General features: G+C 35.4%; 1 protein-coding gene across 1 annotated transcript in view; it reads left to right on the top strand.

Moving 5' to 3' along the window:
- Positions 1–292: 292 nt before the first annotated feature.
- The window catches only part of HDX (highly divergent homeobox), a 178,549-nt gene continuing 154,642 nt past the window's right edge, over positions 293–24,199 (top strand). The window contains exon 1 of the mRNA XM_032756218.2: positions 293–404. The gene's annotated coding sequence lies outside the window, so the exon portion shown is untranslated. The remainder of the gene's footprint in view (positions 405–24,199) is intronic.

Genomic DNA, 24,199 nt, shown 5'->3' with positions numbered 1-24,199 from the left:
AGGCCAGGCAGCACCTGCTCAAATGGCTGGCATGTAACTACTATAGTCACAGGGATGCTTGGCGTTCACAGCTATTCAGTAAGGTATAGAGAGCCCTGGCCGTAGATGTAGCTGATTTGTGCGAGGAAGAGGCAGTCCAGTTGCAGGCAGCCATCTCTCTTCCCCCCTCCCAACTCTTGGGTTCTGGGCTGAGGCCAGGGACTGTCCTGAGCTGATCGCAGGCTCCCATTGGCCGCTGTCTTTTGTGACGTCACGATCATGATGAGAATTGATGATCGGACACGCTGATTTCATTGTCTGAAGCGGCAGTGGAGACCCAGGAAAAATCTCGCTGAATCCGCCTGCCCCAGCAGTGGCCTGATCTGGGTTCTGCTGATTCCTTTCGTAACCGCACCACACCCGAGGTAAGCACTCAACACTGAGTGGGTCAGAAGGGCGAAGGAGGGAGGGCAAGGCACCGGGATAATGCTTTTCCTAGTTTGGGGCGAGGTTGGGGGTGGGGGGGGGTCCATACGTTCCGTGGCCTAAACAGGCAGCCAAAAAACGGGTGCAGATCCTAGGGAGCCAAGTGCCTCTATCCTCCTAGCGAAGGCTGGCGGCTGAGTGAGATTAGAAACGAGCTGCGGATAGGGATACAATGGGGATTGCCAGAGAGCGAAGGACCTTGCTCGGAGAGAGAGCGATGTTTGGGACGCTCTTCTGGACGGGTAGTAGGAGGAAGTGGCGCCTCTGCCTCCGAAGAAAGGAGGGGATTGAATTCTACCACTTCTAGATTTCACTGGACAGTAGATTTCTCACAGCCCTACTCAAAGGCACTGAGAGCGTAGCGCCTGCGCATTAGCACCTTGGTGGGGGCGGGGTGGGTCACTGTGAGGAGAATAGGCGTGGAGTTTGCACAGGCGCTGTTTCGGTTTCACTGGAAGAGGTGGGGCTGAGCCATTTCTGTGCTGAATTTGGAAAGTAGAGACCCAGGGAACATCCCAGGCCTTGTGATGTTTCAAGCACCAGTTGATGGGGAGGGATCTGCCATTTAGTTTAAACTGGCCTACTGAGTAAATCCAGCTTCAAAATGAGCCTTATAAATTTGAGAAGGCATATTCTAAATTTCCAGATATTAGATGTTGAATAATGGAATGAACTCTAGAAGAATTTGTGGAATAGAAGTTTATCAGATAAGTAGCTGTTTGGAAAAATAAACACTAATTATTCAAATGAATCTAACTTTTAATCTTAAAGGAGCTCTGATTTGGGGTGACAATGATTTTGAACCTTAAATTCTTTGGAAAGACTCAGAATGAAGTCCATTGTGGAGGCTCAGAGTAAGAAATTTTCCTTTCTTGTCTTTTTCTCTTCTTGGGACAATCTCTTATAAATCTTTAGTCTCCATATCAAGTTTGGTGCTGAGTCCATCTTCTTCCTCTGTGTCTCTGCTAGAATCACTGAAATCAAATATTATTTTGAGAAGTCCTTTCCCTCACCCCTTCATTGGGAAGGCTGTTATATTACTTATATTAAGGCTTTTATTACTCAGCAGTTGTGGGGAACAATGAAGAACAACCTGCCTGTCTATTATTGATGAACAGATTGTACAGTATTGTTATTGATTGCCCTCCACAGTCTGATCATAGACTCCTGACAATTTTACAGAGGAATCTGGATTTTTCTCTATTTCTCATAGTTAAGGGATTATCAAGTACTGGTAAATTTTCCTTTGAAAGCCTTCTCACACCGTTCCTCCTTTACAATCTAAATTCTCATCAGCACCCATCTAGTCACTGTAGGAGCTTCCTAGGCAGTCTTCACCTGTGCCCCAAATCCTTAGTGGTCTGTGAACACTTCTTTCAACAAATCACTTTCTTTAACCAACATATTCCTGGCCCCTTATTTTCTATTGTTTCAAGCCTGATTCCACCTGAATTTCAAAGAACTTCATAATCTGGCCTCATTGTAATGCAGGAGCCTTATTTTCCTTTATTCTTCAGTGCACAACTCTCTTTAATGTTCAATTAGTGAGAACAATCCACCTTTATAGCTTTGCTCCTTATACCATTACTATCCCCTCCACGTAGGATGTCCTCTCTTCTACATAATTCACATCTTACCCACTTTGGAAACTCAACTCAAATTCCACACCTCCACCAGGGCCTTCCAAATTAATCTAACGCAAATGTTACTGACCTCACTTTTCCTAGAATTCCCACATCAATTATTGTCTTTGTCACTTTCTTGTAGGCTGCTTTGTATTGTCTCCTTTGTTATTGTTGTTGTTGTTGTTGTTGTTGTTGTGTGTGTGTGTGTGTGTGTTAGACTAGAATCCTCAACTGAATTTTAAACCCTTCCTTAAGGGTTGGGACTATGCCATCTATTTCTTTATTATCTGCCCATAGCACCTAACTGAATAATCAAAATAGCTGTAGCTATATATGTTCTTTTTTTTTCCCCTAGAAAACAATTTCCTGGGAAATGAAGCAGTATTTTTATAGAGAGAACTGTATACATGTGAAAGCTTATTCATCGTTGGTCAGGCAAGAGACCCTCCAATGACTAAATAAACCTGAATTTAAGTTAGAGGAAAGGAATTACAGAGATCTCTATTTACTGGGTGGCCTTCAAATATATCATGTCCTCATAAACAAGATCAAGGGAGGGAACACTATCCCAGAAGAGGTTCTGTCTGTAATTTTCTCAGTTTGAAAAATACTAAATAAAGAGGTATTCCATTGTTCTATACTTCTCTTTGGTGACATTGTATCATGTATCTTTGAAAATATACAAATTACTCACTGTTTGTTACATTTTTATCTACAATTGTTATATTGACTATTCCTGATAGTTTTCATGTGTACATCTCTTGAATCAGAGATGACCTTTGTGATGGTTGTTACAATTGCTATTATATATTGGTTGTCACTTTCCTATCCCTTAGGCTTCAAATTGCATTGTTCTGCAGAGCTCAAGTTTTACTTGAATGACAGTGTGATTATGGTTTAATACAGGTTTTTCACATATTTCACTTCCGCTTCTGCCTCACTTTGAGGTACCATCCCAATATCGCATAAAGGTTTTTGACTTAGAAACATAGATTAAAAGCAGTCTAAAGGGTGTTGCAACCTGTAAATTAGAGCATCATTATTGTAGATAATTGTAAGTGAACTATGCATGTTATTCATTATAAGGGAAAATCCTTTGACCTTTTCTCTGATTACCTACATTATATGAAACTCCTCAAAACTGTTTTAGCTTATAGCCTGCTTTCATAGTAATTAAGACTTTCCTAGACATTTACACATAGACCAATAGAGAAAACTGATCAAACTTAAGCAACTCTGGATAGAATGTGGTGCTTAGAAATATGCTGCTAAGTTTAGAGAGCCCAAAATAAAATATGACAAAAAATGAATGTGACATGTGTTTTTTAAGGCTTGTTTTACAATTTCTATCTGGGAGGATGACATTGGGTTTTCTCGTTTAAGTTGTAGAGTTTAAGTTGGGAGAGATTTTATAGTGATAAGCCAATCCCCTTATTTTACAAGTAAAGAATCTGAAGCCCAAAGAAGTGAGGTACTTTACTAGCATTAATAAACACTAATATTTATTAAGCACTTAGTGCCAGGCATTGTGCTAAAAACTTTATATATCTTACTACATTTAAACATCACAAAATCTATATGAAAGAGTATTTAGTATTATTTCCCATTTTACAAATGAGAAAACATATTTCAAAGCAGTTGATTTTCCCAGGACCACACAGCTACTATATGTCACAGTCAAGACCCAATCACGGGTTTGACTTCTAATCACCAAGTTGTGCTTGACTAAGGTCAATAAATGAACTTTTGGCAGAGGTTTAGCTAGGATCTAAATTTCTGGAATCTGAGATGTGTGTGTGTGTGTGTGTGTGTGTGTGTGTGTGTATGTATGTGCGTGCGTGCATTCCATAAACACCGTATTACTTCTACAAAGTTAGAGATTTGTAAGATTACCCAAATAAATGGTGTATACTTACATTTGTTTTAGATATTTTGTTAAAACACACTCAGTCTTGATCGAAAAAATATAGCATGAAAATGTGCATAAAATACATTTTAAAAACATTTATTTCCTTCTGCTTTTAAAATTGTATCATACTTCCAGAGGGAATTATATTTTTATAGTGTAATCTCCAACAGAATAAATAAAATTTGAATTGTTGATTTTTATTTTATTGTGGAGTCAGTGAGCTAAAACTGAAATTGGTGGTTTCTTAATATACTTGCATTGAGTACACTATATCTAGGTACATTAGTTTGGGAGCAAATATTGATAATTCTAGAGATATATTATGCATAAGAAGGGAGCTTGAGACGCTGGCATATTCAGAAGCTATCACTGATATCCTAATACCTTTCCAGTCTGCATAAAATTTTAAGGAAATAAGTTGAAACCTGTCTGTCCAAATGGGGTCATTCTTGTGCCAACTAGTAGCAAAATTGCCTGGATTAAACCAGAGATCTAGGTATAAGGCAACTGGATACATGAAATTATACTGTTAGTCAATTAAATGCTTCACCTTACATCTTCCATCTGTAAAGAAATCTAGAACAATATCTGTCTTACCTTTTGTTTCACAAAAGGTCTCCTATTGTTTCACAACTAGACATGTGTGCATTTGGGTTGATCCTTAGAATCTTTAAGGCTATTATTGTCAGGGTGGCAAAATTTAGCAAACTATCTCCTTAGCCTCTTTTCCCTTGGAGTTAGGGACAGTTTCTTTCAAGCTTTTAAAAAAAGTCATGCAAACATGTGGCTTATATACTCCCACTAAGCACTTTTGTTATTAGGCAAATATTAGTGTATGGTGCTCATGCAAGGTCATATACTACTAAGTGGCAAAGCCAGGATTTGAGGGCAGGTGTTATTCTAGACACTGTATGCTCAACTGTTAAGCTACTAGGTATAAGTTAAGGAGCTACAGTGAAGCCTATCTTCATTGTTTTTCAAAAAATTTATATATATATATATATATATATATACACACACACACACACACACACACACTCATATAACATGTGTATTTTCCCCTAGTTTCTTTTCTCCTTCTGAACCTCTAATACCTGTAATATTTTCCTTTTTTTTTTCCCTTAGTGGAGATGACATTTTTTAAATAAATAAAGGCTGAAGTTAAGGGGAAAGGGCTCATTGTGCTGATCTCCAATGGCTTCACTGGCAGAAGGCACATAGACCCATATTCTTTCCTACTGTCAAACCAACCAATGCTGAAAGCACTTCGTGAGTGGATTTTATTAAAACATAGATTATATTATTATATAACTTTTCTAATACACTAATTTAATGATTCAATATTTTCTTATTTGGCTAGCTTAATGTACCTATTGTATGCTTTATGGGTGGAATAGCTGTGCCAATTAAGAAAGTAATTATCTGAGACGCATTTTCAAAATAGCTTTGCCCTTTCATAGACCGAAAATTTGTTGTGTTGAAATCCCCTTGTACTAATCTGTTTCCACACTGCTATAAAGAACTTCTCGAGACTGGGTAATTTATAAAGAAAAGATATTTAACTGACTCACAGTTCCACATGGCTGGGGAGGCCTCAGGAAATTTACAATCATGGTGGAAGTTGAAAGAAATGCAAGGCAAGTCTTACGTGGCAGCAGGAGAGAGAAAGAGCGAGGTGGGAACTGCCAAACACTTTTACACCATCTCACCCATGATCATGAGAACAGCATGGGGGAAACCGCCCCCATGATCCAGTCATCTTCCATCAGGTTACTCCCTCCACATGTGGGGATTACAATTCCAGATGAGACTTGGGTGGGGACACAGAGTCAAGCCATATCACCTCTCAACAAAGCAACAATTGGAAGAGATCCAGGCATTGTAAAATGTGGAAGAAGAAATATATTCTGTAATAGTGGGAAATATTACATTAGGTATTAGAATGCTCAGCCTTGACTCCTCCTCATTATTCTAATACAAAAGTATAGCCACATGAATTTATTTTTGAATATATATGTTAGTTATTAAAGCAATGAGTCAGACATTTTATTTAGACTCACTTCCATCACTAATAAATGGCTAAAAGATGCTGGAAGTCAGTTTGAGATTATTTTTCTTCTCCTAACTAGTAATACTGAATGCAGAGAGAAACATTTTGAATTCAGTATTGTTTGTGATATGGAGCCTCAGGTAGGGATTGTTGAATCCCTCCCTTGCTATTCAAAGTGTGTTCCATAGAGTGGTAGCATGAACATCACCTGGGAGATGCTTAGAAACTGCAAAATCTCTGGCCCCACACTAGATATACTGAATCAGAATCTGCATTTTAACAAGACCTCCCAGTTACTAATATGTATATTAATGTCTGAGAAGCACTGAAGGAAAGTGAAATCTTACTTCCTCTACAACAGAGACTTTTAAGAGCTGGTGCTCATAGAAACAAAAACCTGAATTTTCTTTTGTCTGTTTTCGCATTTGTAAAGAAATATGCAATCTAAGCATTCTCCATTATATATTGTATGACAAATACAGATCAGCTTTGTTCCATTCTGAAGTACACATTGTATCGTTAAGAGAAAAAACTACACCAATGTCGTACGTAAAATCGATAAGCCTCCGAGTATATCCACTCACATTGGTGATAGCGATGGCTTTACCATTGAAATGATATTTATCCTAATTACTTGACTTTTCAACAGAGTGTTACAGAAGAATATAGTTGTATTGGGTTCACTGTCACCAACATCCTCAAGGAGAATGGTATGTTGTCTCTTTGCTGCCATAATATGTCACCACAAAATTATTGTCCTAGAACAACCCAAATTTATTATCTTATGGTTCCAGAAGGCACAAGTCTGAATGGGTCTTATTGGGTTAAAATAAATGTGTCAGCAGTACTTTCCTTTTTGGCACCTCTAGAGAAGGTTTTGTTTCCTTGGCTTTTCCAACTTTTAGAGGCTACCCCCAAAAACAAAAGCAACATTTTTCCTACACTGACTAAATCTATCTTTGGATCTCTGTTTGAGATATTCTGCCTTAAGTATCTTTTGTTTTTTGTTTTATTTTTTTCATTTGAAGAATAAAGGAGGAGTTTTACCTGTGGGTATCAGATTTGGGGTTCTACTCTATGAGACTTTTAAGTCATTATGCAATTTCTTTATTTTTATTTTTTTGACAAGAAGTCTTGAGCATGATTACATTATGCATTTTCTTACTCTTTAAAGTATTTGTGGGGATAATCCTTCATTATTTGATTGACAAAAATATATATGTTTATAGTGTGTAACATGATGATTGGATATATGTACACATTGTGGAACAGCTAAATCAAACTAATAACATATCGGTTACCTCACATACTTATTTTGTGGTGAAAACATGTAAAATCCACTCTCTTAGCAATTTTCAAGTATCCAATATATTGTTATTAACTGTAGTCACCATGTTATACAATAGATCTCTTGAACTTATTCTTCCTGTCTAACTAAAATTTTGTATTCCTTGATCAACATCTACCCAATCCCTCACTGTTCTCCAGCCTTGATGACTACCATTCTACTCTCTGCTTCTATGAGTTTGACTTGTTTTTTAGATTCCACATACGTGAGATCACTCAGTATTTGTCTTTCTGTGCCTGGCTTATTTCACTTAATATAAAGTCCTCGAGGTTCACCTATGTAGTTGCAAATTACAAGATTATTTTTTCTTTGTCAATGCTGAATGGTATTCCATTTTGTATACATGCCACATTTTCTTTATCCATTCATCTGTTGATAGATAGTTAGGTTGACTCCATATCTTGGCTATTGTGAATAATACTGCAGTGAGTGAACATGGGAGTGCAGATATATCTTCAAGATACTGATTTTATTTCCTTTGGCTATATATTGAGAAGTGGGATTGCTGGATCATACATGGTAGGAGTTCTATTTTTAATTTTTTAGGGACCTTTATACTGTTTTCCATAATGACTGTACTAATTTAAATCCCCACCAAAGTTGTACAAGAGTTTCCTTTTCTCGATGGGGATGAATTTATGCTTTCACATTTTCATTGTCTAAATACATGTGTGTTTGTATGTTGTTTCTACACTATATATGTGTACGTTTATGTAATGTTACCTACTTACCACTTGATGGTGTACTTTGAGGGATATCCCCCAACCTGTAATGTGTGCCTAAATCTTTTTCCCCTAAATATGTGCAGGTTGATGTAAAATCAGGAACGAGAGTTATAAGATAATTAAATAGTCTATCTCTTTGTGTATGTCCCTCATTAGTAAGTTAAAACACAACCTACACTTTAAAAGTATTAACAAGATTGTGATTTGCAAGATTGTGAAATGTTAGCTTTCAATGATTGTGGCAGTACAAACACTCTCCAGTGAAACATAGAAGTGATTTACTTGCACATTTTTTAGGGCTAGAAATGTACAAAGAAACACAATTTACTGAAACAAAATTTACTCAACGAATATGAATGAATCAAGGTACTACTTAGCTCATTAGGAGATGCTGTATATCACTGGTCATTAGTGCCACATATCACTGTCAAATATTCTGTATGGATGGATGCATGTGGGATTGCATAAAAACAGAGCCAAAGGAAATAGTCATTCAGTTGAGTCCCTATTTATGTTTTTGTCATTCAGCTGTTTATCCATTTGAAATTGATCTTTTTACTTTTTTTTAGTGTTTTTAATTTTTTTATTTTTAACTTTCGTGGGTACATAGTACGTGTACACATTTATGGGGTACATGAGATATTTTGATACAAGCATGCAGTGCATAATAATCACATCATGGAAAATGGGCTATCCATTCCCTTAAGTGTTTATCCTTTGTGTTACAAACAATTCCGTTATAATCTTTTAGTTATTTTAAAATATATAATTAAATTATTTTGACTATAGTCACCCTGTTGTGCTATCAAATACTAGGTATTTATTCTTTCTTATATCTGATGGTATGATTAGGTATTTATAGTTTTAGGTGTATATTATTTGAACACATTACCATGTGAATAAAGCAAGTGTCATTAAAGGCTAATACATTTTTATCATTGATTAAACATTCTGAGATCCAGTATATTTACTTGCTAATGCATTTGCTTGGTAGAAACTTTCTTTAGAATTTAGTCATTAGGGATGTAGCTATAGACATATATGTCCCTTTATATTTTCATATATTTATGTGGAGTATGTGTACATAAAATTTTCTTGCAATTCGTGTTCATGTCACTATGAATATGTTTTATGTAGTTGGCAAAACTGAATATTAATTACATAATTTTAAGTGTGTTTTAAAGTGAGGTCAGTGAACAATTTCTTTGTGCCCTGAGAAAGTCATGTGATAAGTTTTTATTAAAATCTCCTTTTGTCTCTATTTTCACCTAAGCAATATAAGTCAATTTTATTTCTACAAAGAAAGATGAGATGTGTACATTTTAATAAATTATAGCTTAATAAACAGATAATATACTCTCATAGTATTAGAATAAACAGATGTCTGTCACTAGACTTTATGCTTTGAAGATGCTGGAATTTATTTTTTGCAATATCTAAAAACTTTGGCAAGATGATTTCAAAATAAAGTAAACAGAGGGGTGAATCCCCATCTCTACTAAAATACAAAAATCAGCCGGGCATGGTGGCCAGTGCCTGTGATCTTAGCTACTTGGAGGCTGAGGCAGGAGAATTGCTTGAACCCAGGAGGTGGATGCTGCAGTGAGCTGAGATTGCGCCATTGCACTTCAGCCTGGGCAACAAGAGCAAAGCTCTGTCTCAGAAAAAAAAGAAAAAAAAAGCTTTTTGTAATATTAAATTTATACTAAAAAATTCTGGAGCAGCTTCCATGCATATGTGGACACCATGCTATTTGTTGTGCTTAACTTTCACATTCGTAAACATTTTGAAAGATTAAACTCTTATTGCATAGACAGGGATCTCAGAATCAGTCTTTTTTTGCCATCATAATATCATAATGTACATATCCTTCATTTGAGGTTCATATATAAATTGTGGAGTGGATTGATGTAGGTTAAAAGAGTTATTCCCAGTACTGATGGCCAGTTGATGATATGTTAACTATTAACAAAAATAGGCTTGACATAGCACATTACAGTTTATTAAGTATTTTAAAGAAGATGACACGTCATTTGAAGAATAGGACAGGTTTTATAGTCCCATTTTCCAGATGAAGGAACTGAGGTTCCAGAGGTCAATTATCTCTGCTAAAGTCACAAGACTAGCAAGTAATGAAGCTTAAGAGCCTAATAGGATGGAGGTATCCAGACTCCTTAAGCATTCCCACTCCACCATTCCAAAAAGTCACCTGAATTTCTGCTTATAGCAATGATGAAGTAACAGTAACAGGATTTCCTCTTTTATCTTAAATATCTAAACACAAACAGACAAACAAAAAAAAAAAACAGAAAAAAATAGAAAATAATGAATTTTAGACCTTTGACAAAAGGCAGCACATGACCATGATTCTTGAGAGAAGGGAGACAAGATGAGCCCTTTGAATGTCCTAACTTACTGCCTTGGGAAAGTTTCCAGACAATAGCTCAGGTAAAAGGAGCCCAAAAAGGCTAGGAGTCTCTCTGAGTTGAGAAGACATAGTTCAGAGTTCAGAAAGTACAAGAGTGCCTACAATTTGAGGAACAGTGTACTGGAGAGAACATTGCACAGTGAAGGAGAAAACTGCATATGGAGAGAGCTTCAGAGATCTGCAGAGGGACCCTTCAAGTTTCTGAATAATGATCAGCTCAAGTGTGTGATGAAACTGATGAGGACAGAGAAAGAACCACAAAAAAGGAACAGGCAAATCAATCCTCAGAACTCACGCAGGACCAGGAATAGTTATGTTCCCACTAGCCAGATTGGAAAACATCATATTTCAAGAGGCATTTAAGAAAGTCCTCACAAGGGTATTGCCTGAGTAATGGAGCAAATTAGATCTAGAATAAAGGCAATTCTAGATTTGCCTGACAAAAGCAAACTTCAAAAGAACCAAACCAATTCCTAGTAACTTAAATATATCCCCAAACAAAGGCAAACATATTCAAATACTACAAAAACAGTACCCAACAACAAGATTCATAATATCTGATGTTAAACGAAAAATTACCAAGCATGCAAAGAAATAGGAAAATATACAACCCATATTCCCGTGAGAAAGCAATAAGAAAAACAGAATAAAAAAAGGGTGTGAAATTAGTAGAGAGGAATGTTAAAAAACAGCTGTTATTTCTGCATTCCATATGTTCAATAAGGTAGAAGAAAGCACAAGCAAGATTAGAACAAAATAGATTTTTTAAAAAGATCCACATTGATTGAAATTCTAGAGACAAAATATAGCATATGAAATGGCAAATGCACTGGATAGTTTTAACAGCAGATTAGCTACTGCAGAAGAAAAAAATAGTGAACTTTAATACATACAAATAAAAAGTGTTCAAAATGAAAAGTAGAGAGAAAAATATGAGAAATAAATGAATAGAGCAACAATGAATTGTGAGTCAATGTCATTCAACCTACCATCCATATTTTTTGAGTCGCAGAAATTGGGAAGTAGAAGAAAATTATCTAAAAATGAACAGTTGAAAATTTTACAAATTTGATAAAATCTATGAACCTACATACCCAAGAAGCTCAACAAATCCCATGAATAAGAACAATGAAGAAAATGGCACCAAAGTATTTCATAATCTAATAATTGAAATTCATAGAAAAGAGAAAATCTTAAATGCAGCCAGAGAAAATAACTGCACTTTATGTATAGAAGAACAAATATGACAATGGTAGGATATATCTCACGGAAACAATGCAACACAGAAAACAATGGTGCAACATTCTTAATGTGCCAAAAGAAAAAATATAAGTTAACTTAGAATTTTATATATAAAAAAAGCAATATAAAAGTTCATCCACTCATACCAAAGTATAAAATACATCACTAGCAGATACACATTATCAAAACTGTTAAAGGAAATCATCACACAGAAGAAAAGTAATACCAAATTGAAATTTTAACATACACAATGGAAAGGAGAGTACTGGAAATAGTAAATATGTGGGTATAAATGAAAGATCTTTTAATTTATAAAATCATTTTAAGCAATAACTGTTTAATTTTTAAAATAACTTATTTGGGATTTAGTAGCATTTGTAAAAGCAAAATGTGTAGCAATAATAGCACAACGGCCAGTAGAGGAGAAATAAAAGGATAATTTAGTGGATACGTAGAAAACTTGAAATCTATTGCTTGAGGGTCGCTTTAACAAAATACTAGTAGAAGAGCAAATTAAACTCAAAACAAGGATAAAGAGGAAATGATAATGCTAAGAGCATAAATAATTGATATAGAAAACAGAAAAGCAATGAACAAATGCAATGAAACCAAATGTTAGATCTTAGAGAAAAAAAAAGGAGAGAGGACACAAATTGCCAATATCATAATGAGGGAGAATGTACCACAATAGACTGTACAGACATTAAACGGTATACTCACAAAGTTAACCTATATGACTATACATTCCATAACTTAAAGGAAATAGACCAATTTCTTAAAAGTTGGAAATCACTAAAATTAATTGTAAACAGAAAACAGTAACTTAATATTTTATATTTAATTAGAGAAATTGAATTTTTAATTAAAATCTTTCTTAAAATAAATCTTCAGACCCAAATTGCTTTACTCATTAACGCTACAAAGCATTTAAGAAAGAAGTAATATCAAATCTACACAAAAGTTTCTTAGGACACAGAAATGGAGGTAATACTTTGCAACTCATTTGAGCACTTATTATGTCCAAGGCATTGTTCTAGAAGCTGGTTAATTAAAAAGATGAAAATTTGCTTCCTGTAATACAGAAGCTTATAGTATGTGAGACAGAGAAGGAACTCTCTCCCTCTGCCATACACTTAGGTCTGCCTGATTGGTTAAGGCAGAGCAAAGCAGATTATCTTGCATTGTATAGACAGCTGAGTTTAAAACTCTTTCTTTGTAAAATCAGCAGAGGTGAACTTGGCCCACTGGTTTCCCTTTGTCTATCATTGGTACACAAAAATTGAAAGACTGAGGTGGGAGTGGAATACCAAAGTTTGTTCCATCCAAGAGTCCCCAACCTCTACAACAACTCTTTCCTTCTCCCAACCAAAGCCCCGCTTGCTCTGTGTTGTTAAGAATAATTTAATATTTCATCTAATGTTTTTATTTGCCTTATTTACTAAATATTAAGCAAAAGATGGCAGTTGTTTTGTTTACTAAATAATTAGTGCCATAAATTGTACTTCACCACAACCATATATCCACAAGGTCGAGGGGTTGATTTTAATCCAACTTTCTATTCCACTACTGCTCAGTTCATAATGTGTGAAATAAAATAGCCATTTTAACTACTATAGATCATTACTAGAGTAAAAGGGCACAGTAGTAATCCTTCACATATATCATTCCTCCAGCAAATCCAAGAAAATAAGTGTCACAAAATCTACACGGTAAGGCCCAAATAATAGAGTCATGAGTAAACCTCTCAGGCCTTTCCTGAAAATTCTGGTCTTTTACCAGATTAGAAAAAATAAACGAATGAAAAACAACAAAACCTGGCAAATTAAGAGTGAGAGGGAATTGCTAAAGGCAAGCCCACTAACAACATGACAAATGATGACAGACATGGAGAGTAAAAGAGAAACTATAAAAAGGATATGCAAAAATTTAATGTGTTTTAATGAAGAGACAGACACGGAATCACAATTATTAGAACACCATTTATTAAATTATGTTTATAATGATGACCCAGTCTTATAAAAACACTTTATTTTTCTACTCCCTGTTTAAAAACTCAAGAGAGTAAATAAGGTAGTTCAGAAATATTTTCATCTAAGATGAAAACTTATGAAAAATAAAGTTTTATTGCTCAAAGGAGTATACACTTTAGCTTTCCAGAATGACTAATTTCCCAAAATATCTTAGAAATGGAAGTACAGTGGCAACTGGGGAATCTTCATATGTCTTCATACCAAATTACGCAGAACAACTAGAGACTATACAATCAAACATGAAGCATTTATTTTTGTGGCCAAGAAAATTAAAATGCCAAGAAAAAATGCCTTGAAGTATATTATTACTAATGTCTTTTATTTGCTTCAAAACATTTCTAATATTTAATTTATTCAAAAGTGTAGTTATTTGTATTTTCATATATAAAAGTTTCTGAGAAAGACGGAAAACTGGTTGTGTGTGTGTGTGTGTGTGTGTGTGTATTTTAGATTTTAAACCAGTAATATCAGCCCAAAAGTATTGTTCTTCAGCAAGGGTTAAATAAATATAGCTTTAATTTGACTTAAAGTTCCTTAAAGTTTAGTTGGATCTACATTTTAAAAATGCAGTGCTAGACTTCCTGTTCTGACCAACATGAAGTAAGCCCACTATAACCTTCTCTCCTGATTATTACAGCTACAATCTGGACAAAATTTTAAGAGAAACTCCCTCAGAACTCCCAAAGGTAAACAAAAGCAGGCAGATTGAGGATGGCAGTCAGAATTTGAAGTGACCATATATGGGTGAGTTTCCCAGTTTTCCCCCATTTCTCTTGAGACTTTGACCCAAGGCTGAATCCATCTCATGGAACTATGGAGCGGCACATTACTGGCTAAAACTGCAATAGCAGCTGGCAGTCCCAATAGTGTGAGAGTAAATTCTGAGTCAGTTTCAGTCTCTGTCTCTCACTTCCACTTTTCAATCAATGGTGGCTCCAGTTGCAGGGCTATGCTGCAGTGACAATAGAACAACTAAAATAAACTCTAAGGGAAACCCTATATTTCTGGCTAGAGGACAAGGAAAAGTGGCCCTTGCAGGCTGTACAGTGAGTGGAGAATCATGGAGAGGAAAGAGTTGAGGAAGGGGATCTTTTAATACTGGGCATCAACCTGTGGAAAGCTTAAGCTCATCCTTGAGTTGTTCATGAGTGGGACAGATTCGAAATAGATAGCAGAGGCTTTGGAAATAGAATTAACATTGAAACCACCACCCAAATGGTACTAGTGTGAGGACAGACCCAAAATAACACAGCAAAGGATTTCAAAACTGGGCTGACTTGCTCACAGAAGTTTTTTAAAAAAGTATTTGCAGTTGAATCCGACATAGAAGATTGCCTGCTAACTGTGTTCTGCCAAATCAACATTCTCAAGAGGATGCCAACAAATAATATTCAAAAGAACCAAAATAGGATTTAAACATACTCAACAGGAGATGCCAACACCAATATGACCCAGATGTTGGAATTCCATCAAAAGGTATTAAAACAACTACTATAACTATGCTCCCTTAGATGAAAATAAACACCTTGAAAAAGAGTAAGCTGTGAGAAGTTCTCAGCAGAGTAATAGAGCCTAGAAAATAATACTAAATGGAAATTATAGAGCTGAAAATTCATTATCTGAAATTTTTTACAGGCACCATCTGTGCTCAGTAACAGAATGATGAAGACAGTGGAAACAGTTAGTGAAATTTAAGATAAATCAACACAAATTAATCTGATGACCAGAGAGAAAAAAATGTGTAGAAACATGAACAGAACCTCAAGCCCTATGGGATGACATAAAAATAGTATTCATGTCACTGAAATCCCAGAAGGACAGGAGAGAGATTGGTGTAGAAAAAATATTTGAAGAAATAATGTCTGAAAACTTCTCAAATTTTGTAAAAGATGATAATTTACAGACTCAATATCAAGGAGCTTGAAATAATATAAAATCAAAGAAAATTATGCCTAGACACTTAATAATCAAACTGCTGAAAGCCAAAGGTAAAAAAAAAAGTTGAAAATAGCCATAGAAAAACAGCATATACATAGGAAAACAAGGATATGAATGACTGAATTTTTCTTATGAGAAATCATGGAGACGTAAAACAGTGGAAAAACATCTTTAAATGAAAAACAAGTCAACCCAGTTTCCTGTACTCCATGAAAATATGTATCAGAAATGATGAAATAAAGACATTGTCAGATTTAAAAAACCTAAGAAAAATTTTCACAAACAGATCTATTCTTAAAAATGTTAAAGTAAGTTCTTCAGGCTGAATGGAAATGATAGCAGGAGAAAATTTGAGTTTCAGGAACAAAAAAAGACCAAATTAAATGGCAAATTCTGAGTAAATATGGGATTCTATTTTTGTCTTCTTAAGTTCTTTAAAATACGTATGACTGTTGAAAGTAAAAATGATAACATTGTCTATCAGAGTTTCTAATACATAGAGATGTACTATGTATGGTGACTATAAAACAAAGAGGGGAGGGAAAAGGGACCTAGACAGTTGTCATTGAGGTTGTAAAATATTAAATGTGTAAAAAGAAAAAATAGATATGTACATTGTAATCCTTAAAACAATCACTTAAAATATGCAAAAAAATTTAGCAAAAAAAAAATTAAGACAGAATACCAAAAAGTATTCAGATAATCCAGAAGAAGTTGGAAAAAGGAGATCAATGTCAGAGGGACAAACAGAAAACAACAAATAAAATGGTATACCTATATCCAACCACATCAGTAATTACATTAAATGTAAGTGGTGTAAAGAAACTAATTAAAAGATATTGGCATATTGGATTAAATAACCAAACTATATGTTTTATAAAAGAAATCCACGTTATATATAAAGACATAGGGTAAAATACAATATAGAAAGTGATATACTATGGTACAGCAATCAAAACAAAGCTGGAGTGTATATATTAGTGTCTGGCAAAGTAGAATGCAGAGCAAGGACAAGTACCAGGAATAAAGAGAGGCATTACATAACTAAAGAATAAAGGGTCAATTTACCAAAAAGATATAACAATACTACATGTATATGTGCCTAACAACAGATCTTCAAAATACATGAAGCAAAAAGTTGGCTGGGCCTGGTGGCTAACACCAGTAATCCTAGCACTTTGGGAGCCCAAGGAGGGCAGATCACTTGAGGCCAGGAGTTCAAGACCAGCCTGGCCAACATGGTGAAACCCCATCTCTACTAAAAATACAAAAATTAGCCAGGCTTGGTGATGCATGCCTATAATCCCAGCTACTCAGGAGGCATGAGAATTGCTTGAACCCAGGAAATGAAAGTTGCAGAGAGCCAAGTTTGTGCCACTGCACTCCAGCCTGTGTGATGGAGTGAGACTATGTTATAAACAAACAAACACATAAAGCAAAAACTTCCAGAACTGAAAATAAAAATAGACAAATCCACAGTTATAGATGGATATTACACCATTCTTCTTTTAGTAATTGATAGAAAAAGTTGTGAGGAAGTCAATAAGGATATAGAAAACCTGAAAAATACTATCAAACAACATGACCTAATTGACATTTTTAGAAATGACCACCCAACAGCAGAATATACATTCCTTTCAAGTGTTCATGGAACAGTCACAAAGAGAAATCATTTTCTGGGACATAAAACACACTTTTAAAAAATTTTAAAGAATTGAAATGACAAAAAGTATGTTCTCTAATCATAACGAAATTACACTAAAAATTAATAACAGAAAGATATCTGGAAATGCCCTAAATATTTTAATTAAACAATAAACAAGAGAAATTGGAAAATATTTTGAACTGAATGACAATTAAAATACACTTTATCAAAATTTTTAGAATGTAAAGCAATACTTAGAACTAAATTTAACATTAATTGCTTGTATTTAGAAAAGAAGGAAGGTCCCAGATCAACAGTATAAGCTTCCATTTCAAGGAACTAGGAAAAGAAAAGTAAATTAAATCCAAACAAAGCCAAATGAAGAGACTAGTAAATATAAGATCAGATCAACTTCACTGATCATCAGATAAATACAAATAAAACCGCAATGAGATACCATTTCATGCCAGTCAAAATGGCTATTTTTAAAAATTCAAAAAATAACAGATGTTGGCGAGAATGTGGAGAAAATGAGACACTTACATGCTATTGGTAGGAATATAAGTAAATTAGTTCAACCTCTGATATAGTTTGGCTGTGTCCCCACCAAAATCTCATCTTGAATTATAGTTCCCATAATCCCCATGTGTTGTGGGAGGGACCCTGTGGGAGGTAATTGAATCATGGGGTGGTATCCCTCATGCTATTTTCATGATAGTGAGCAAACTTTCACAAGATCTGGTGGTCTTCTAAGGAGCTTCCCTCTTCACTTGGTTCTCATTCTTTTCTTTCTTGCCATCATGTGAAGAAGGACATGTTTGCTTCCCCTTCTGTCATGACTGTAAGTTTTGAGGCCTCCCCAGCCATATGGAACTATGAGTCACTTAAAACTCTTTCGTTAATAAATTACCCAGTCTCAAGCAATTCTTTATAGCAGCATGAGAACAGACTAATACAGTAAATTGATACTGGGAGTGGGGCACTGCTATAAGGATACCCCAAAATGTGGAAGCAACTTTGGAACGGAGTAACAGGCAGAGGTTGGAACAGTTTGGATGGCTCAGAAGAAGACAGGAAAATGTGAGAAAATGTGTAACTTCCTAGAGACTTGGAGGGCTCAGAAGACAGAAAGATGTAGGGAAGTTTGGAACTTCCTAGAGACTTGTTGAATGGCTTTGACCAAAATGCTGATAGTGATATGGACAATGAAGTCCAGGCTGAGGTGTTCTCAGATGAAGATGAGGAACTTGTTGGAAACTGGAGTATAGGTCAGTCTTGCTATACAAAGAGACTGGTGGTATTTTGCCCCTTACCTAAAGATCTGTGAAACTTTGAACTTGAGAGAGATGATTTAGGGTATCTGGTGCAAGACATTTCTAAGTGACAAAGCATTCAAGAGGAAGCAGAGCATAAACGTTTGGAAAATTTACAGCCTGATGATGCAGCGAAACAGAAAAATTACATTTTCTGGTGAGAAATTCAAACCAGCTGAAGAAATTTGCATAAGTAATGAGGAGCCAAATGCTAATCACCAAGACAATGGAGAAAATGTCTCCCGGGCATTTCAGAGGTCTTCACGGCAGCCCGTCCCATCAGAGGTGCAGAGGCCTACAAAGAAAAAACGGTTTCATGGGCCAGGCCCAGGGCCTTGCTACTTTGTACAGTTGGGACTTGGTGCCCTGCATTCCAGCCATGGCTAAAAGGGGCCAACATACAGCTCAGGCCATTGCATCAGAGGGTGCAAAGCCACCTAAACCTTGGTGGCTTACACATGGTGTTGGCCCTGCAGGTGCACATAAGTCAAGAATTAAGGTTTGGGAACCTCCAACTAGATTTCAGAGGATGTATGAAAATGTCTGGATGTCCCTGCAGACATTTGTTGCACGGGTGGAGCCCTCATGGAGTACCTCTGCTAGGGCAATGTGGAAGAGACATGTGGGGTTGGAGCCCCCACACAGAGAGTGGAGCTGTGAGAAGAGGGCCACTGTCCTCGACACAAGAATGATAGATCCACCGACAGTTTGCACCATGAGCCTGGAAAAGCCATGTACACTTAACATCGGTCTGTGAAATCAGCTGGGAGGGGGGGCTGTACCCTGCAAAGCCACAAAGTTGGAGCTGCCCAAGCCCCTTGATGCCCACTCCTTGAATCAGCATAAACTGAATGTGGGACATGGAGTCAAAGGAGATCACTTTGGAACTTTAAGTTTTAATGACTGCCCTATTGGATTTTGAACTTGCATGGGGCCTATAGCCCATTTATTTTGGCCAATTTCTCCCATTTAGAATGGTGTATTTACCCAATGCCTGTACTCCTCTTGTGTCTAGGAAGTAACTAACTTGCTTTTGATTTTACAGGCTCATAGGCGGAAGTGACTTGCCTTGTCTTAGATGAGACTTTGGACTTGGACTTTTGGGTTAATGATGGAATGAATTAAGACTTTGGGGGATTTTTGGAAGGGTATGACTGTGTTTTGAAATGTGAGGACATGAGATTTGGGAGGGGCCAGAGACGGAATAATATGGTTTGGCTGTGTCCCCACCAAAATCTCAACTTGAAATATATCCCCCAGAATTCCCACATGTTGTGGGAGGGACCCAGTGGGAAATAATTGACTCATGGGGCTAGTTTCTCCCATGCTAGTCTTATGATAATAAGTAAGTTCTCATGAGATGTTATGGTTTTATAAGGGGCTTCCACTTTGTTTGGCTATCATTATTCTCCTTCCTGCCACCATGTGAAGATGGACATATTTGCTTTCCCTTCTGCCATGATTGTAAGTTTCCTGAAGCTTCCCCAGCCATGCAGAACTGTTAGTCAATTAAACCTCTTTCTTCTATAAGTTCCCAGTCTTGGAAAGTTTCTTTATAGCAGTATGAGAATGGATGAATACAACCCCTATGAAAAGCAGTATGGAGATTTCTCAAAGAACTAAAACTAGAACTATTATTTGACCCAGTAATATCACTACTGGGTATCTACCCAAATGAAAAAAAATTGTTTTATCTAAAAGATACCTGGACTCATATATTTATTTCAGCTCTATTCATAATAACAAAGACATGGAATCAATCTAAGTGTCTATGAACAGTGGATTAGACAAAGAAAATGTGGCACATATACAACATGAAATACTCCATAGCCGTAAACAAGAATGAAATCATTTTCTTTGCTGCAACATGGATGCAGCTGGAGGCCATTATCCCAAGTGAATTAATATAAAAAAAGAAAGTCAAATAACACATGTTTTCATTTATAAGTGGAAGCTAAACAATGGGTACATATGGACATAAAGATGGAAAAAATAGACATTGATTACTCCAAAAGTGGGGAGGGAGGGAGGCAGTCAAGATTTGAAAAACTACCTACTGCATACTATGTTCACTGTTTGGGTGATGGGTTCACTAGAAGTGCAAACCCCAGCATCACCCAATATACCCAAGTAAGAAACCTTCATATATACATCCTGAATCTAAAAGTAAAAAATAAAGATAAAAAGTAAAGTTTGAGATTAAATTTGGTGGTCACTGAAATTTAAGAATTAAAAAAAAATTGTACAAGCACTTAACAAGGTGAGAAAAGTCACCCGTAGAGAGGGAAAACAGACCCCAATTTGTTCATAAATTGACAGAAGGCAGAAAACGAGGTTTATAGAGTGTTGTAGGAAAATAAATATGTCCGGTAAATAGAATGGTGAACAAAATCAAACCACATAACCTCTCAGTGATGTGGAATCTGTGGCATCAAAAGACTAACAATGAGCACTGGATCCACCATGTCTCCTGTGATAAATATTGTGTCCCCTGTACATTGTATCTGGCACATTGAAGGCACTCAATAAATACTTGCTGAACAAAAAATAGAGAGTAGAAATCAATGAAAATGAAGGCGGAAAAACAATAGACAAAACTAATGAAACTAAAAGCTAGTTCTTCAATAACTGTGAACTTTTAAAAGATCACTAAATAAATGCTAAATAAAGAAGAACAAACAATTTACCAATACCAAGAAGAAAAAGGTACATCACTGCAGGCCCTACAGACAGGAAAACAATAATAATAAACAATAAACTATTAATAAACAACCTTATACCTTTGAATTCAACAACTTAGATGAAATGGAGCAATTCCTTGAAAGACACAAACTATCAAAACTCACTCAAGAATAAATAGATTATCTGAATAATATTGAAATGTAATTTGTACTTCAAAACATTCCCACAAGGAAAACGCCATGTTCAGACGGTTTCATTGGTGATTTCTAAGAAAGATTTAAATGAAATTATTAGCAATTTCATGTGATTTCTTCTAGAATACATAAATGAAGGAAATACTTCCTAACTCATTACCCTAGTACTAAAACCAAATACATTGCAAGAAAAGAAAACCACATACAAATATCCCTCACAAAAATAGACTAAAAAATTCTTAACCAAATATTTAAAAATTTAATCAAATTACATATAAAAAGAATAATACATCACTACCAAGTGAGGTTTATTCCAGGAATAGAAGGCTGGTTTAGCATTTGAAAATCAGCATAATTTACCATTTCAAAAGATTAAAGAATAAAAACTATACAACAATTTCAATAGATGCAAGAAAAAGCATTTAACAAAATTCAATATCCATTAGTGGTAACAATAATAATAATAATAAAAACTCAGTTTAATAAACATAAAAGGGAACTTCTTTAACCTGGTGAGAGGCATGTATGAAAAACCTGTAGCAAACATCATACTTAATGGTGAAAGATTTAACGCTTTCCCTCCAAACTTGAGAATAAGGCAAGAATGTCTACTCTCATAACTCTTATTAAAACATCATGCTTTATGTCCTAGCCAGTCCAGTTAGGGCAAGATAGAAAAATGAAAGGAATGCATATCAGAAAACAAGAAATAAGCTTCTCCCTGTTTGTGAACAACGTGATTGTGTAGAAAATACCAAACAATCAACTGAATACCCTAGAACTAGTAAGTTAGTTTAGCAAAGTTGCAGAATACAACTTCAACGTACCAAAATCAATTGTATGTTAATAAACTAGCAATGAACAATTGGAAATGTTAAAAAAATACAATTTACAATAATAACCCCCCTAAAACAGAAAATATATAGGTATTTATTTAACAGAGTATGTGTTGGATCTGTTTTCTGAAAACTATAAATCTCTAGTAAAAGAAATCAAACAAGATATAAATAATTAGCAAAAGATAAGCCACAGGTGGAGAAACATTGGAAATCATATTTCTGATGAGGGGTTTGTATCCAGAATATATAATGAACCCTCAACACTCAATAATAAGTAAACAAACAACCCAATTAAAAAATATGGCAAATATTTGAGTAAAACACTTCCACAAAGAAGTGGCAGATAAGTATACAGAAAGATGTTCAACAACATTTGTCACTAGAGAAATACAAATTAAAACCACAACAATAATATTCAATTACACACCTAGGAAACGGCCAATTTTTAAAAAATTGATGGTAATAAATGTTGATGAGGAAGTGAAAGAAATGAATCTTTCACTGAATGTTTTTCAGTGCATTCGAGAATGCGAATTTGTACAGCTGATTTTGAAAACAGGTTAACAACTTATTAAATTAAACATACACTTACCATACAACCCAGAAATTTCATTGCTAGGTATTTACTCAAGAGAAATGAAAACTTACCTGCACACAGAAACCTGTGTACAAATGTTCTTAACAGCTTTATTCATAACAGCCAAGAACTTAAAACGGATTCAATGTCCTTCAGTGGATGAATTAACTGTGGTACATTAATACAATAAAACACGACTTTACAAGAAAAAGGAACAAACTACTGATGACACACAGCAACACAGATTTATCTCAAATGCTGTATGCTAAGTGAAAGAAGCTAGGCTGAAGAGTCTACGTGTTGATTCTATTTATATGGTAGTCTACAGAAGTCAAAGTTATAGAAACAGTGGTTGCCAGGAGCTGGGGTGGCTGGATGGCTTGCTAATGAGCCAGCATAAGGGAAATTTTTGGGAGTGATGAAACTATCCTGTCTTGATTTTGGTGATGGTTTGATGACTATATACATTTCTCATAAAACTGTACATGAACTCATAAAACTGTACATGAACTCATAAAACTGTACATGAAAAAGAGTGAATTTTACTGTATGTAAGTTTAGAAGTGAATAATAATAATGGATAAAAAGTACAATATTAATATAGACATGTTGGCCAAAATAAGATATTCAATGTGTTATGTTTAACTTGGCTCAACACTTTGTAAACAAAAACATCAATGGCTTTTCCAAATGCACATTTTTAATACTGGAAAGAATGTGTTATATTTGAATCGATGATGATTTTATGGACTTGTCCGATTTCTATTTATTTGCTTATTTAGTTAGAGACAGGGTTTTCTTCTGTCACCCAGGCTGGAGTGCAGTGGTGCAGTCATAGCTCACTGTAACCTCGAACTCCTGGGTTCAAGAGACCCTCTCACCTGAAACTCCTGAATAGCTAGGACTACAGGCACATACCACCACGCCCCACTAATTAAAATTTTTAAAAAAATTGTAGAGGTGGGGTCTCACCATGCTGCCCAAGCCCGTTTCAAACTCCTGGTCTCAAAAAATCCCCCTACCTCAGCCTCCAAATGTGTCATCCCATTTAGAATATCTTGTTTTCCAGTAATGAATACTTATAAGTACATTTTTTGGTACTTTTCAAATGTTTTAATTAGCTGGGGCATTAGTAAGGCATTGAGCTGGTTTTTTTTTTTTTTTTTTTTTTTTTTTTTTTTTTTTTTTT

The sequence above is a fragment of the Hylobates moloch genome, unplaced genomic scaffold (assembly GCF_009828535.3).
Source record: "Hylobates moloch isolate HMO894 unplaced genomic scaffold, HMol_V3 SCAFFOLD_7, whole genome shotgun sequence".
Taxonomy (NCBI): domain Eukaryota; kingdom Metazoa; phylum Chordata; class Mammalia; order Primates; family Hylobatidae; genus Hylobates; species Hylobates moloch.
Note: the sequence above shows the minus strand (reverse complement) of the source record. Positions and strands in the feature narration are given on the sequence as shown.